The sequence below is a fragment of the Lepus europaeus genome, chromosome 14 (genome assembly GCF_033115175.1).
Source record: "Lepus europaeus isolate LE1 chromosome 14, mLepTim1.pri, whole genome shotgun sequence".
NCBI lineage: Eukaryota > Metazoa > Chordata > Mammalia > Lagomorpha > Leporidae > Lepus > Lepus europaeus.
This window is the reverse complement of record NC_084840.1, coordinates 81067521-81083456: the sequence shown is the minus strand read 5'-3', so window position 1 is coordinate 81083456 and position 15936 is coordinate 81067521. Positions and strand designations below refer to the sequence as shown.

General features: G+C 46.6%; 1 pseudogene; it reads right to left on the bottom strand.

The window, feature by feature from the left end:
- The window catches only part of LOC133773481 (solute carrier family 41 member 2-like), a 30054-nt pseudogene extending 18939 nt beyond the window's left edge, over positions 1-11115 (bottom strand).
- Between the last annotated feature and the right edge of the window lie 4821 nt (positions 11116-15936).

Sequence of the window (15936 nt, the reverse complement as noted above, 5' to 3'; positions counted from 1 at the left end):
TTTTTTTCAGGCTGTGCTATGTGCCAAAGAAAGCCAGCACCAACAGAGCCATTCAAGAAGTCATTTGAATCTAATGATGCCTTACAGGTTTTCCTCTAAGGGAGGATGTAATTTATGAAAGTTCTGTGAGTTGAATTAAGACACTGAAGTCTTAATCCTTAGTACCTGGAATTGTGATCTTGTTTAGAGAAAGGATCTTTGCCCATGCACTCAAGAAGTAAGTTAAGACGGGGGTCACAAGGGTAAGCTTTAATCCAGTATGTCTGGTATCTCTGTAAGAAGAGGAGAGGGACCCTACATGTGACAATGGGGACAGGCATTGGCATGCTGTAGCCACACACCACAGAATGTGCTAGAAAGAATGGCCAGCAGCCACCAGGCACTGGGAGAGGCACTTGGAGCAGATTCTGTCTCATAGCCGTCAGTAGGATCTAACCCTGCTGACTCCTTTGATTTGGGACTTTGACCCTCCAGAACTCTGAGACAGCCTTTTCTGGGGCTTCAGCCTCCTGCTTGTGGGTTGTGCTCCTTTGTTTTGACAGCCCTATCAGACTGACAGAACATGGAAAGAGTCTTGAATTCTGAGGCCAAAGACCTGGTTCACCTACCAGCTGCCACTAAGTACCTGTGCAGCCTTACAAAAATTATATCGGTTCGTCTGAGCCTGTTTTAGTAACTGTAACGTGGAGAAATAATACAAAAATAACGGTTGTCCAGTCCCAGCTTCTGGGATTGCTGAGGTAAAAGCATTTTGCTACTGGTAGTACACTGTAAAACGCTCTATTGTTTCATTTCTGAAGCTAGTTTGCCTGGGTCCATCAGAAGAAATCTTGTAAAGGAGTTTTATAAACTTGATTCTCAAATGAACCCGAAGGCAATGATGCCCAGGAGTGGACTAGTAATAAGTTAATGGGATGGATCCATCACCTGCGGCTCTGTACCAACGGACTCCAGACAATGAAGGTATATCATTGACACAGTTCCCGTAGGTCAGGAGCCCGGAGCAACTTAGTGGGTGCTCCTGGTGTGGGGTCTCTTGTGAGGTGGTTGCAGGCACTGAGGTTTAGACAGGGGCTGGGGACCCCCTTCCAAGATGGCTTAGTCGCCGGACTGTTGGTGGAAGGCTTCAGCTGCTCACCGTGTGTCCTTTCCACCACCGGTCAGCGAGCGTATTTCCACAGGAAGGCACCCCTGCCTCCTCGCGCCCCACTGCACCCAAGCAGTGGATCTTGACCTTTGCGGGCTTACAGGCTCACAGGGACCTCAAAAACTGGGGCCCCTGCCTCTACATATGCAATTACACAGAATGTTCTAGGTAGGAAGTGTTTTTTAGATATGCATCATGTGAGGCTGGCGCCGCGGCTCACTAGGCTAATCCTCCGCCTTGCGGCGCCAGCACACCGGGTTCTAGTCCCGGTCGGGGCACCGATCCTGTCCCGGTTGCCCCTCTTCCAGGCCAGCTCTCTGCTGTGGCCCGGGAGTGCAGTGGAGGATGGCCCAAGTCCTTGGGCCCTGCACCCCATGGGAGACCAGGAGAAGCACCTGGCTCCTGCCATCGGAACAGCACAGTGCGACGGCCGCAGCGCACCTACCGCGGCGGCCATTGGAGGGTGAACCAACGGCAAAAGGAAGACCTTTCTCTTTGTCTCTCTCTCACTGTCCACTCTGCCTGTCAAAAAAAAAAAAAAAAAAAAAAAAAAAGAAATGCATCATGTGGGGCTGGCACTGTGGCTCAGCGGGTTAACGCCTTGGCCTGAAGTGCCGGCATCCCATATAGACACTGGTTCGAGTCCCGGCTGCTCCATTTCCGGTCCAGCTCTGCTATGGCCTGGGAAAGCAATAGAAGATGGCCCAAGTCCTTGGTTCCTGGCTTCGGATGGGCACGGCTCCGGCCATTGCGGCCAATTGGGAAGTGAGCCATTGGATGGAAGACCTCTCTCTCTCTCTCTCTCTGCTTCTTCTCTTTCTGTGTAACTCTTTCAAATAAATAAATAAATCTTAAAAAAAAAAAAAAGAAAAGAAATGCATCATGTCCTTGTGACTTCAACATATATAATTCTACCTGGAAAGAAATTTCCATCCAGATTATTATAGGGGCTGGCATTGTGGCACAGTGGGTTAAGCCACCACTAGTGATGCTGGCATCTCATGAGAGCCCTGGTTCAAGTCCCAGCTGATCCACTTCCTATCCAGCTCCCTGCTCATACACCTGGAAGATGGACTTGGTGCCTTGGGAGACCAGGATGGAGTCCCAATCTCCTGGTCGCAACCTGGCCCAGCCACAGGCATTGTAGCCATTTAGAGTGAACCATGGGCCCGGTGCTGTGGCTCACTTGGCTAATCCTCCGCCTGTGGCAGTGCTGGCATCCCATATGGGCACCGGGTTCTAGTCCCTGTTGTTCCTCTTCCAGTCCAGCTCTCTGCTGTGGCCCAGGAAGGCAGTGGAAGATGGCCCAAGTGCTTGGGCCCTGCACCCGCATGGGAGACCAGGAGGAAGCACCTGGCTCCTGGCTTTGGATTGGCACAGCGCGCCAGCCATAGTGGCCATTTGGGGGGTGAACCAATGGAAGGAAGACCTTTCTCTCTGTCTCTCCCTCTCACTGTCTGTAACTCTACCTGTCAAATAAATAAATAAATCTTAAAAAAAAAAAGAGAGTGAACCAGTGGATGGAAGATTCTCTCTAACTCTGCCTTCAAATACAAAATTAATGTTTAAAAAACCATATTTATAGATGTTCCATTCTGTAAGGCAGCTGTCTCAGGTGCTTGTCATTTAGATCTAACATCTTCAAAGAATGTCAGGAAACTTAGGAGTGGGAGGTGCATTCGGATGTTTCTGAATGTGTGCATCAGGGCAATCCCACAGGAGTTTCCTTGCGATTAACTTGTTGCTGGGTTTTCTCGGAAAGAAGGCAAATTGTACTGTGTGGTTTATTTTTTAATTTTTTGGGGGGGTACATATTTCTCAAAGTTTATTCTTATTTGAGTCTACAACAATTCAAAGGTGGTAGACACCCATTTTAAAGGGGTATACTTAAGGCAAGAAAACCCAATTACTGAAAGACTTTTTTTTTTTCAAAATCCTACAGGGATCTAGCATTTCTTTTTTTTTTTTTAATTTATTTTATTTTATTTTATTTTGACAGGCAGAGTGGATAGTGAGGGAGAGAGACAGAGAGAAAGGTCTTCCTTTTGCCATTGGTTCACCCTCCAATGGCCACTGCGGCCGGCACATCGCGCTGATCTGAAGCCAGGAGCCAGGTGCTTCTCCTGGTCTCCCATGTGGGTGCAGGGCCCAAGCACTTGGGCCATCCTCCATTGCCTTCCCGGGCCATAGCAGAGAGCTGGCCTGGAAGAGGGGCAACCGGGATAGAATCCGGCGCCCCAACTGGGACTAGAACCCGGTGTGCCGGCGCCGCAAGGTGGAGGATTAGCCTGTTAAGCCACGGCGCCGGCCCAATTACTGAAAGACTTTTAAACCTCTATTTTATTTGGCTAAGTCATTGAAAGTCTATGGTATGGAACTTTTTGATGTTTCCCAGAAGTACGTTACTTTAATTTTCCATTTCTCAGGTCCTAAGAAACTTTATTTCTCAAAGAAAAAAATGGCTGGTGGGCAACAGTGAAAAATGTGCTGAAAAGGTTATCTGTTTATAAATAAAGTGTCTCATAAATTAATGAAAGGAAGAAGTTCAGAAATCAGGAGTTCTATGGTGTATAAAAACAAATACTGTAGATTTACGTATAAGACTGATAATAAATTATTTTTGTGGGCAAATAAAAAGAAGGCACATTATTGGTTACACGCATATGGGAAGGCTTTCAAAAGGTAATGCTTGTTAAGAAATCTACATCCCTTTCACAGTTAATTCAGCTAATCAGTCGCTAATTTTCCCTTTTGTCCTTACACAGCTTCAGACTTTTTGTTGCTCTAATCAAGGTTGAATAGCAAAAGGCAAAGAACACTTGGATCTATAATACTATTTTTATTATCACTTATTGCAAATGGCAAGATCTGGAAAGGGCGGTTTCAAGGATATGTTCTAGGAAACAAGGCATGATTCTTTATTCCAAAGTTTTAATGTGTAAAAATGGAGATTATTTTAAAAATAAAATATTCTTTTGCTTTCCTTGGTCTTAGGAACGTAAATAATTTAGAGTTGGCTGTCCTTACTGTGAAGATAAATTAAACGGAGATTTCTCTATCTGAAATCTAAAAGATATAGTGATACTCTTTTATTTTTAGAAAACTGCTTCTTCAATTGGTTTATCTCCGTGAACTTAAAGGGTCATATATATATATATATATATATATATATATTTTTTTTTTGTGCTGTGAAATAGAGACAGGAATACTAAGTGATGTAATGTGTTTGGATGTGCTTTGGAATACGTACTGTTACCAGTTGTTGGTTGGTTAATGCTTTAATGATGTAACTTGCTCTGCATTTTTTTTTTTTTGGTGTTAAAACAGAAATCATTGGGAAGTGTAAATGCAGACCAAATATAAATAAGTGATTTACAAGTGGTTTACAATAAAATAAAAAATCTCACTCATGGATTTCATAAAAAAGAAAAAATTCTTTGCAGCTAAATATTCATCAACTTAAATATAACCATTCTTTCTTTTATAAGAATGTTCACTATGTGCATTTATCTCTCCAAAGGAGAAACTGTATAATTAGTTCAGTTCTCTGCCTTAAAGCTTAATTATCAGGCAGAATGATGGAATAAAGTGCAAAAATACATAACTCTCAACTACAGCCCCTTTGAAGAACTTAGAAAGAATGCTTCTGCCAGCGCCGCGGCTCACTAGGCTAATCCTCCGCCTTGCGGCGCCGGCACACCAGGTTCTAGTCCCGGTCGGGGCACCGATCCTGTCCCGGTTGCCCCTCTTCCAGGCCAGCTCTCTACTGTGGCCAGGGAGTGCAGTGGAGGATGGCCCAAGTCCTTGGGCCCTGCACCCCATGGGAGACCAGGAGAAGCACCTGGCTTCTAGCTTTGGAGCAGTGCGGTGTGCCGGCCACAGTGCGCCAGCCGCAGCGGCCATTGGAGGGTGAACCAACGGCAAAAGGAAGACCTTTCTCTCTGTCTCTCTCACTATCCACTCTGCCTGTCAAAAATACTAAAAAATAAAAAATAAAAAAAAGAGAAAGAATGCTTCCAATATATTTATGAACAACCTACAATTTATATAACACTAACACAACTGAAACCATGATCAAAGTTAATGTGCATGTTTTATTCTTCCCTTATCAGTTTTAAATTATTAAATATCTAATGGTCTTTAGAGGTTGCACCGTATTTTAAGAAGTGAGCTATATGTGATATGGAAATGCTTATCTACTGAATAACCAAGGTGTTTGTTATTTAGCATGTTGGGTCAGAATTTTAGAAAAATAACTGAGAAGTGGAGCAGTTTATATGCTAGTGTCCCATGTAGAAATAAGCCTGTGCAAACAGATGATAAGTGTAGGCGTGAACAATAAGCGAGGGAACTCACCAACTTCCCTTTAAAAGGGTAAATGACAGGCTTCCTTAAAAGTGCAAACAAATCACTTAGTCATTCTAAATCTTAAAACTTGGTTAAACAGAAGTTTTTTTGTAAAGAAGAAGAAACTATTAATTACAATATAGGTAACAAATACTAAATTCTGGTTGGCAGCAATATTTTTGAACCAAATAACAAAAGCATACAAATGAAATGTGTTTAAGAATCACTCTATAATGCTGATGTCCCAATAGTGCTATATATATATATTTTAAATATTTTATTTATTTATTTGAGAGGTAGAGTTACAGACAGTGAGAGGGAGAGACAGAGAGAAAGGTCTTCCTTTACACAGAGAGAGGAGAGGCAGAGAGAGAGAGAGAGAGAGAGAGAGTCTTCCATCCGCTGGTTCACTTCCCATTGGAGCTGCGCCAATCTGAAGCCAGGAACCGGGAGCTTCTTCCAGATCTTCTACGCAGGTGCAGGGGCCCAAGGACTTGGGCCATCTTCTACTGCTTTCCCAGGCCATAGCAGAGAGCTGGATAGGAAGAGGAGCAGCCAGGACTAGAACCAGCACCCATATGGGATGCCGGCGCCACAGGCAGAGGATTAGCCTACTGTGCCACGATGCCAGCCCCAGTGCTATCATCTTTACTATCCAACATTTCACTTTTTTATCAAAGGTCTCTCTCACACACACAAAATTTCTCAAATCATTTCGTCTCAACAAATGCAGTTTAGGTTATTTTCTGCTTTTGACTATCAGGTTGTTTGAAAAATACCAACTTTTTATTCAACAAATCAATAATTTAAAATGGCTCATTGCTTTCATTAATGATCTCTCAAGATCATTCTATGTTTAAAGGGTAGCCTTTAAACAAGAACTTGGCAAAGTTGAAATTGAGTTAGCATTAGCACAGGGTAATTTTAGATGCAGGTAAAAGTGAGTTTATCTTGTGCTCAGCAGAATTATTTTGGTCAGTTTAGGAACAAATAGTTGGTGAATTTATCCTCAGCATGGAGGTAAGCATACTTAAAAATACTAAAACCTTGGCTGGGCACCTTTCATCTGAAGATTTATTTATTTGAAAGTCAGAGTTACACAGAGAGAGGAGAGGCAGAGAGAGAGAGAGAGAGAGAGAGAGAGAGAGAGAGGTCTTCCATCCACTGGTTCACTCCCCAATTGGCTGCAACGGCTGGAGCTGTGCCAATCCGAAGTCAGGAGCCAGTTGCTTCTTCCAGGTCTCCCACACAGGTGCAGGGGCCCAAGGACTTGGGTCATCTTCCACTGCTTTCCCAGGCCATAGCAGAGAGCTGGGTTGGAAGTGGAGCAGCCAGATCTCAAACTGCTGCCCATGTGGGATGCTGACGCTTTGTAAGACCCCTTAAGCAGGCGTCCCACAAACTGGACCCCAGAAACACAGACTCCACTCCAATCGATGCAAAAGGCAAGAGGAAAGTTTATTACATTTGCAAATGGGCCGACTCAGCAGCACCCTCTGGTAGGGTGCAGAGAGAGCGGCCCCGAACAATAGCCTTACAGAGTATTTAAAGCTAAAAACCACAACATTAGCATACTTAATTGTGTTACAATCCTATTGGGCAAGCTACAGGTTATTAGCATTTTATTGGGTAAGTTAATGGTTGCTAGGTAAGGGGCTTGGGAGGGGGGTCGCGGGCAGTTTCTTCTTATCAGCTAAAGCAAGCAAGGACGAGGATGGCAGTAGAACAGTAAAACCTTAGTATGTCACAAGATAAGGGGTTGGAGACTTTCTGTTCTTTTTTGTTCTCTAAAAATAACACATGTTTTACAAGCTTAGCCATTATACAGAAGTAAAAATTTGGTTAGTGTTAACCTTAGTTCCCCCATCTTGTCTCTTGATTAGCCCTTTCAGTCACAGAACCTTATTGTAACTCTTTTCCGGACTCCTGCAAGTGTTATTGCGTGAGACCGTTACACAGACACAGAGCAGTTTCACAAGGCAGTTTCCCAAGGTTATTCTGCAGGCAGGTGGAGACACAGTTATCTTAAGGAATGGCTACTGTCAGCAGCCAAACTTTTTAACCCTTGCTAAAATTATTTTGCTAAAATTATTTTAATATTTACTTTTAGCAGGGGTCTTATAGCTTCAGGCCAGGGCTTTAACTCGCTACACCACAGCACCAGCCCCTTAGATAGTTTGTGTATCCCTTACCTAACGGAACTGGGTAATCTGCTTGGGACAGCTTTGTTGGACTTACGTTTTCATTTTCTTTGGCTTATTGGAGATCAAGATGGAGATGTTGGAGACTAATCAATCCTACAAACTGTTTTCAAATTACTGAGGAGGAAGACACAAGACAACCACTTCTGGCTTTCTTTCAAAACTCTTAAAGCAGTAGTTTGATTTTTGCCAGGGTAAACTTCAGTTGGCCCTGAGATTTAATTAAATGGCCTTAACATTTCTAGTCCCAGCTGCTCTTCTCCTGATCCAGCTCTCTGCTATGGCCTGGGAAAGCAGTGGAAGATGGCCCAAGTCCTTGGGCCCCTGCACACAGAAGGGAGACCCGGAAGAAGTTCCTGGCTCTTGGCTTCATATTGGCACAGCGCCGGCCGTTGCGGCCATCTGGGAAGTGAACCAGCAGATGGAAGACTTCTCTCTCTGTCTCTACCTCTCTCTGTAACTCTGTCTTTCAAATAAATAAAATACAGCTTTAAAGAAAATAAAGAAACTATCTGGGTCCTTTCCTTTCCTCCAGAAGTGGTGGACCATCCAGTCAGCAATCCACAGCAAGGTAAATACCTGTAAGACAGCAGCAAATAAGTATACAAGTATGCAGATTACAGTTAAAGAAGTATGACCACTTTTCATCAAATGAATAGTGTAGAGGAATATTAAATGTCCAGGAATCACTAAAAGCAGCAGAACTTGGGCAGACATTATTTACTCCAGGACCAAAAAAATGTTCTAAATGGGTAGTAACAGCTTTCAAGTTTATCAGGCAATTCTGGAATTGCTATGTAAATGGAGGTAGTTTGATTTCCTGCTAGCTTGAATGGCCACCAAATTGCCACCAATACCATTAATGACAGGTGTGTAAACAACAATGCCGACCAAGTTTGGGTCAGATACAGTTGTATCCAGAATAAGGCCATCATATGCTTATAACCTTGGCAGTTGCGATGGGTTCCCAGCCTGAGTGGAGAACTGTGCTTGTGGCTGGATGTTGGGCAGCTACTGTAATCCATATAGGAGTTAGAGCCAAGAAAATCACACCAACTAATGGAGAAATGTAGTAATAATTCTCAAGACAGGAATACAGGCCTTGACTTATCCAAGCTAATATGGCCAGAGTTATAAGGTCACCAAAACTAGCTGCAATGGGTATAGCAACATTATCAGGATTGATACCAGTCTTCTTTGAACCAAGGACAACCCCAATCATTATTATTCCCTGCAGGAGAGATGCAACGAAGGCAGTTGCCACGCTGCCAGAGCATAAAACTATGGAATGATCGGCCGGCGCTGTGGCTCACTAGGCTAATCCTCTGCCTTGCGGCGCCGGCACACCGGGTTCTAGTCCCGGTCGGGGCACCGATCCTGTCCCGGTTTCCCCTCTTCCAGGCCAGCTCTCTGCTGTGGCCAGGGAGTGCAGTGGAGGATGGCCCAAGTGCTTGGGCCCTGCACCCCATGGGAGACCAGGAGAAGCACCTGGCTCCTGCCATCGGATCAGCGTGGTGCGCCGGCCGCAGCGCACCTACCGAGGCGGCCATTGGAGGGTGAACCAACGGCAAAAAGGAAGACCTTTCTCTCTGTCTCTCTCTCTCACTGTCCACTCTGCCTGTCAAAAATAAAAATAAATAAATAAAAAAAAAAAGAAATCTAAGGGTAACTTTAAAAAAAAAAACAACTATGGAATGATCAAGGTAATATTTTCCTTCTGGAATTCAGCCCAGTAGAATTGTGGCCACAGCTGCTAGAAAACCAATGACTGTTGCCTGCTTTAAAGCCAAGTTGCAAATTATTAGATTCCACTTTTTTTTTTAAGATTTTATTTATTTATTTGAGAGGTAAAGTTACAGACAGTGACAGACAGAGAGAGAGAGAGAGAAAGGAGAGGCTGGCGCCGTGACTCAATAGGCTCATCCTCCACCTGCGGTGCCGGCACTCCGGGTTCTAGTCCCGGTTGTGGCGCCGGATTCTGTCCCGGTTGCTCCTCTTCCAGGCCAGCTCTCTGCTGTGGCCCAGGAAGGCAGTGGAGGATGGCCCAGGTACCTGGGCCCTGCACCCGCATGGGAGTCCAGGAGGAAGCACCAGACTCCTGGCTTCAGATCGGCGCAGCACGCTGGCCGCAACGCACCGGCAATAGCGGCCACTTAGGGGGTGAACCAATGGAAAAAGGAAGACCTGTCTCTCTGTCTCTCTCTCACTGTCTAACTCTGCCTATCAAAAAAAAAAAAAAAAAAAAAAGAGAGAGAGAGAGAGAGAGAGAAAAGAGAGACACAGAGAAAGGTCTTCCTTCCATTGGTTCAGTCCCCAGATGGCTGCAACTGCTGGAGCTGTGCGGATCCCAAGCCAGGAACCAGGAGCTTCTTCTAGTCTCCCAAGTGAGTGCAGGGGCCCAGGGACTTGGACCATCTTCTACTTCCCAGGCCACAGCAGAGAACTGAATAGGAAGAGGAGCAGCCAGGACTAGAACCAGCAGGTGGATGATTAACCTGCTGTGCCAAGGAGCCAGCCCCAGATTCCACTTTTCAGTGGGTGAATCCATCCTCCCAATATTTACTGCCGTGGATAATCTGGATGCCAATGTCATTTCCAAGTTCCCTTTGAGACCAAGGAGTGCAGGAACTAAAATGACAACTTCTGTAACTTTTTTGAACACTCCTAGTGCCACACTATATCCAAAACCATGTCAGCTGAAACTGTTCCAAAGCCAGCCAACAAAAATGGCACAAGTATCCTCAATGCCTTGATGCCACTGGACTCTCTTGTAATTTTTGGCTTGCTTCCACAATGGCATCCTCATCCTGTCACTAGATATATCCTCATCTTGTAACAGCAGTAGTTTCTGAAGTCTCTCTCCCATCACAGTATAGTTGGCGTTGTCATCATACTTTTGGCTACAACTTGATGGTACGTGCCCATTATTACCGTTAAAACAGTTCTGAAAAACCATGATATTCCATGTGTTGCTCAGATCTATTGCTAAAAGTCTGTGTTGCCATGATAGTCTATCTTGCCAAATGCCATTTATTTTTTTGTATCTCTCTTCTTGATTTTTCTATTTTATTACTGGAACCATACTCAACAGTAAGTTTAAAAACTTATCAGACTGCATTGTGTTTAAAGTAAAACCACCATTTGCTTTATTAGTAAAAGATCTTTTACTATTAGTCATATTGTCATCGCAAAAGACCTGGTACCCCTGAGATCTCAAGCGCCGTGAACCATAGCAGATAAAGCGGAACCACATAAACACTGGTTTAAGTTGTTGGCTGCATTGTGTAGAAAATGTTTTCACTAATAAAAGGTGTTTAGAGGTTCCACAAAGGGACCGCATGTGATCCGCAGGCTCCAGCGGCGAATCCTGGCCCGCACCTCCTCGTGCCATGGTGCCCCTGAGCTGACAACCCCGGGCATCCGCGACCACTGCCCCCCAGCTCGCCTGTTCCCCGCCGCCCCGCCCCCCGTGCTGTGTGGTTTATTAAAAAAGAAGAAAAGTAATCGTCAGGGAGCAGACCGAGGGGTCAGACTCTCTGGCCCCTCCTTTGGTTTCCGGAGTCATTCATTCATGCGCGCACTGCTTAAGCAGATACTCAGCGGGGCTCCACGCCTCCCTGCGGCTGTGCAGCCAAGCAGAGCTCCTGACCGCCTGGAGCAATTCCTGCTTGTGGGCAGGGGGCTGGCGTGGGGTGGGGGTGGAGGTGGGAGAGACGGGCATGGCAAGTAAACAAGTGTGGTATCAGAAGGTGTCAAGGCGCCAAGAACAGTGGTGAGATGGCCGGGTGCACTGGAGAGAGAACAGAGAGGAGCTGATGCCGTATTTTGTGCGGGTGGTGGTGGGATTCTTCAGTACAGAAACGTTTGAAAGGATACTCAAAGGGCCGTCGCCGTGGGGCACTAGGTTAATCCTCCCTTCTAGTCCCCGTTGCTCCTCTTCCAGTCCAGCTCTCTGCTATGGCCCGGGAAGGCAGTGGAGGATGGCCCAAGTCCTTGGGCTCAGCACCTGCATGGGAGACCAGGAGGAAGCGCCTGGCTCCTGGCTTCGGATCAGCATAGCTCCAGCGGTTACAGCCAATTGGGGAGTGAACCAATGGAAGGAAGACCTCTCTCTCTCTCTCTTCTCTTTCTCTAACCCTACCTGTCAAATAAAATAAAAAAAAAGAGACCCCCCCCCCCCAGGGGAGAGGGCAGGGGACAAATGCTGCGGGTATCTGGGGGCTGAATCCTCCAGGGACAGGGACGCCAAGATGGGAGCTGCAAGAACAGCGCCACAGGGAGTGAGCAAAAGGAGATGGGGCAGAGGACGAAATCCTTGGAAACATTAAAAAAAAAAAAAAACAAAAAACAACAACACATATATTTCTCTGAAAGATGGAGAGGCAGACTGAGAGTGACAGACACAGAGATCTGCAAATACCCACAACAGTTGGGTTGGGGGCTTGGCCACGTGGAATCTGGGAGCAAGAAATTCAATCCAGGTCTCTCAGGTGGCAGGCATCTGCTGCCTGCCTGCTGCACATTGGCAGGAAGCTGGAGTCAGGCGTGGAGCTGTGACAAATGTGGGGGCTGACAGGTCACTGGGGACTGGGCAGAAGAATTACTGCTAAAGGTGTGTGGAGAAGAGGCTGTGGTGGGTCCAGGCTGAGATGCAGGGGGAAGCCGTAGGGGCTATCGAAACAATCCTGAGAGGTGATAGCGGTGAGGAGAAATGAATACATTTTCTTTTTTTTTTAAGATTTATTTATTGGCCGGCGCCACGGCTCAGCAGGCTAATCCTCTGCCTTGCGGCACCGGCGCACCAGGATCTAGTCCCGGTCGGGGCACCAATCCTGTCCCGGTTGCCCCTCTTCCAGGCCAGCTCTCTGCTGTGGCCAGGGAGTGCAGTGGAGGATGGCCCAAGTCCATCCTCCAGTCGCAGTGCGACGGCCGCAGCGCACCTACCGCAGCGGCCATTGGAGGGTGAACCAACGGCAAAAAGGAAGACCTTTCTCTCTGTCTCCCTCTACTGTCCACTCTGCCTGTCAAAAAAAAAAAAAGATTTATTTATTTATTTGAAAGTCTGAGTTACACACACAGAGAGAAGGAGAGGTAGAGAGAGAGAGAGAGAGAGAGAGACATTCCACCCTCTGGTTCACTCCCCATTTGGCCAACTGGCTGGAGCTGAGCTGATCCAAAGCCAGGAGCCAGGAGTTTCCTCTGGGTCTCCCATGCGGGTATAGGGGCCCAAGGACTTGGGCCATCTTCCACTGCTTTCCCAGGCCATAGCTGAGAGCTGGATCTGAGTGGAGCAGCCAAGACTTGAACTGGAGCAGCCGGGACTTGAAGTGGAGCAGCTGGGACTCGAACCCATATGAGATGCCAGCACTGCAGGCAGCAGCTTTACCTGCTATGTCACAGCACCGGCCCCCCGAATACATTTTCAAAGTACACTCTACTGGATTTGTTTGTTGATGAGAAGTGAGCTTTTGGTCTGAGCAACGGAGTGGATAAGGGCTCTATTATCAGAGTGAGAGAGAGCTGTAGGAGGAGCCAGTTTGGGGGTATTCTAGTTGATCTACTGCTGGGTCACAGCCAGCCCCCACTCAGTAGCTTTCAACATCAGCGGTTATTTGATCTGCTCCCTAATGGGCAAACTGTGGGGATGGCTGCAGGTGGCATTAGTTGAAATAGCCCATCATTACTCTGGGCCCACACCTTGCTCTGCCCCTCTGCCAAGTTCCAGTGTGTGCTGGCCAGGCCCTTCCTGTGGATCCCCACAAGCAGCCAAGGTGAAGTGCCTGCTAGTTTAATGCCTTCGTTTTGGAAGTGCTCTAGGCTCATCTCTTCTGTTATTTGAGGGAGTCACAAAGATGGGTCCAGGTTCAAGAAGAAGGGATGTGGGCCCTGGTACTGCGTGGATGTCTGTCAGCGTTGCACTGAGGAAGAGCACGTGTGGTGGGAGATAACTGCTGGTGCCCATCTTGGGAAAATGCACTCTTGTAGGAGAGAGATGCAGAAGACAAGATGGAACAAGTGCAGGCTGCTTATTGGTTATCAGGGCGATGTTGGTAGGTGAGTGGAAGTCAGAAGTCAGGGTCGGGGCTGGCGCTGTGGCGTAGCGGGTAAAGTCACCACCTGCAGTGCCAGCATCCCATATGGGTGCCAGTTTGAGTCCCGGCTGCTCCACTTCTGATCCAGCTCTCTGCTATGGCCTGGGAAAGCAGTGGAAGATGGCCCAAGTGCTTGCGCTCCTGCACCCACTTGGGAGACCCGGAGGAAGCTCCTGGCTCCTGGTTTTGGATTAGCGCAACTCCGGCTGTTGCAGCCAATTAGGGAGTGAATCAGCAGGTGAAAGACCTCTCTCTGTGTGTGTGTCTCTCTCTCTGCCTCTCCTCTCTCTCTGTAACTCTGACTTTCAAATAAACAAATAAATATTTAAAAAAAAAAAAAGAAGTCAGGGTCAGAGTAAGAAACTTTGGAGGCTTTGTTACTTGGAGGGTATTTTTCTTCAAGTTTTATTTATGTATTTGAGAGACAGAGAGAGAGATCTGCCATCTGCTGGTTCATTCCACCAATGCCCACAAGAGCTAGGGCTGGACCAGGCTGAAGTCAGGAACTGGTAAGAGGAAGAGGAGGAGGGGGAGGAGGAGGGGGAGTGAGAGGAGGGGAGTTTATATATAGTCAGCATTGTGTTGGTATTTGTAGAGCTTAGAACAAGAAAATATTGGGGCCAGCACTGTGGTGTAGTAGTATAAGACCCCTGCTAAAAGTAAATATTAAAATAATTCTAGCAAGGGTTAAAAAGTTTGGCTGCTGACAGTAGCCATTCCTTAAGATAACTGTGTCTCCACCTGCCTGCAGAATAACCTTGGGAAACTGCCTTGTGAAACTGCTCTGTGTCTGTGTAACGGTCTCACGCAATAACACTTGCAGGAGTCCGGAAAAGAGTTACAATAAGGTTCTGTGACTGAAAGGGCTAATCAAGAGACAAGATGGGGGAACTAAGGTTAACACTAACCAAATTTTTACTTCTGTATAATGGCTAAGCTTGTAAAACATGTGTTATTTTTAGAGAACAAAAAAGAACAGAAAGTCTCCAACCCCTTATCTTGTGACATACTAAGGTTTTACTGTTCTACTGCCATCCTCGTCCTTGCTTGCTTTAGCTGATAAGAAGAAACTGCCCGCGACCCCCCTCCCAAGCCCCTTACCTAGCAACCATTAACTTACCCAATAAAATGCTAATAACCTGTAGCTTGCCCAATAGGATTGTAACACAATTAAGTATGCTAATGTTGTGGTTTTTAGCTTTAAATACTCTGTAAGGCTATTGTTCGGGGCCGCTCTCTCTGCACCCTACCAGAGGGTGCTGCTGAGACGGCCCATTTGCAAATGTAATAAACTTTCCTCTTGCCTTTTGCATCGATTGGAGTGGAGTCTGTGTTTCTGGGGTCCGGTTTGTGGGTTTGTGGGACGCCTGCTTAAGGGGTCTTACAGTAGGTTAAGGCTCCACCTGCGGCACCAGCCTCCCACGTGGGCATTGGATCGTGTCCTGGCTGCTCCTCTTCTGATCAAGCTCTCTGCTATGGCCTGGGAATGCAGTGGGAGATGACCCAAATGCTTGAGTCTCTGCACCCACATGGGAGAGCTGGAAGAAGCTCCTGGCTCCTGGCTTCAGATTGGCGCAGCTCCAGCCATTGTGGCCATTTGGAGATTGAACCAGTGGACAGAAGCCCTCTCTTTCTGCCTCCCCTCTCTCTGTAACTCTCTCAAATAAATAAATAAAATCTTAAACAGCACAGTGAGTCCCTTCCATATCTGTAATGGAAGGTCAGGTGCCGCTGGCTCTGAGTCTGCACCTGTCCTCCCTTCGGGTGCTGGATTAGGTCTCCCAGCGTCTCACTGTCCTTGATGTGGGTGTAAGGGCTTTCCCTAAACAGCAGTAGCCCCACCTACTCAGGGTTTCAGAAAACGGAAAACCTCCCAATGGGCAATACTGAGAAACAAAGAAACGCATTATTCTGTTGTTAAGCAACCTCTTGTTGAGTATAAGAGATCAGAGATTCCGGTGGTTAAAGGAGTTCACCAGAGGTTAAGAAAGAAAAAAGGAAATCCCAGAGCCATTTTTTGATCTTGAGAGAGCAGACGAAGCTGAGAACCAAAGCTGAGGGTGCAACATTCACTGGGTGATGGGTGGCTGTCAGACGTAAGTCTCTTAGCGTGACTGGTGCGGGTTTGCATGAGCTGGCTTTTACCTTC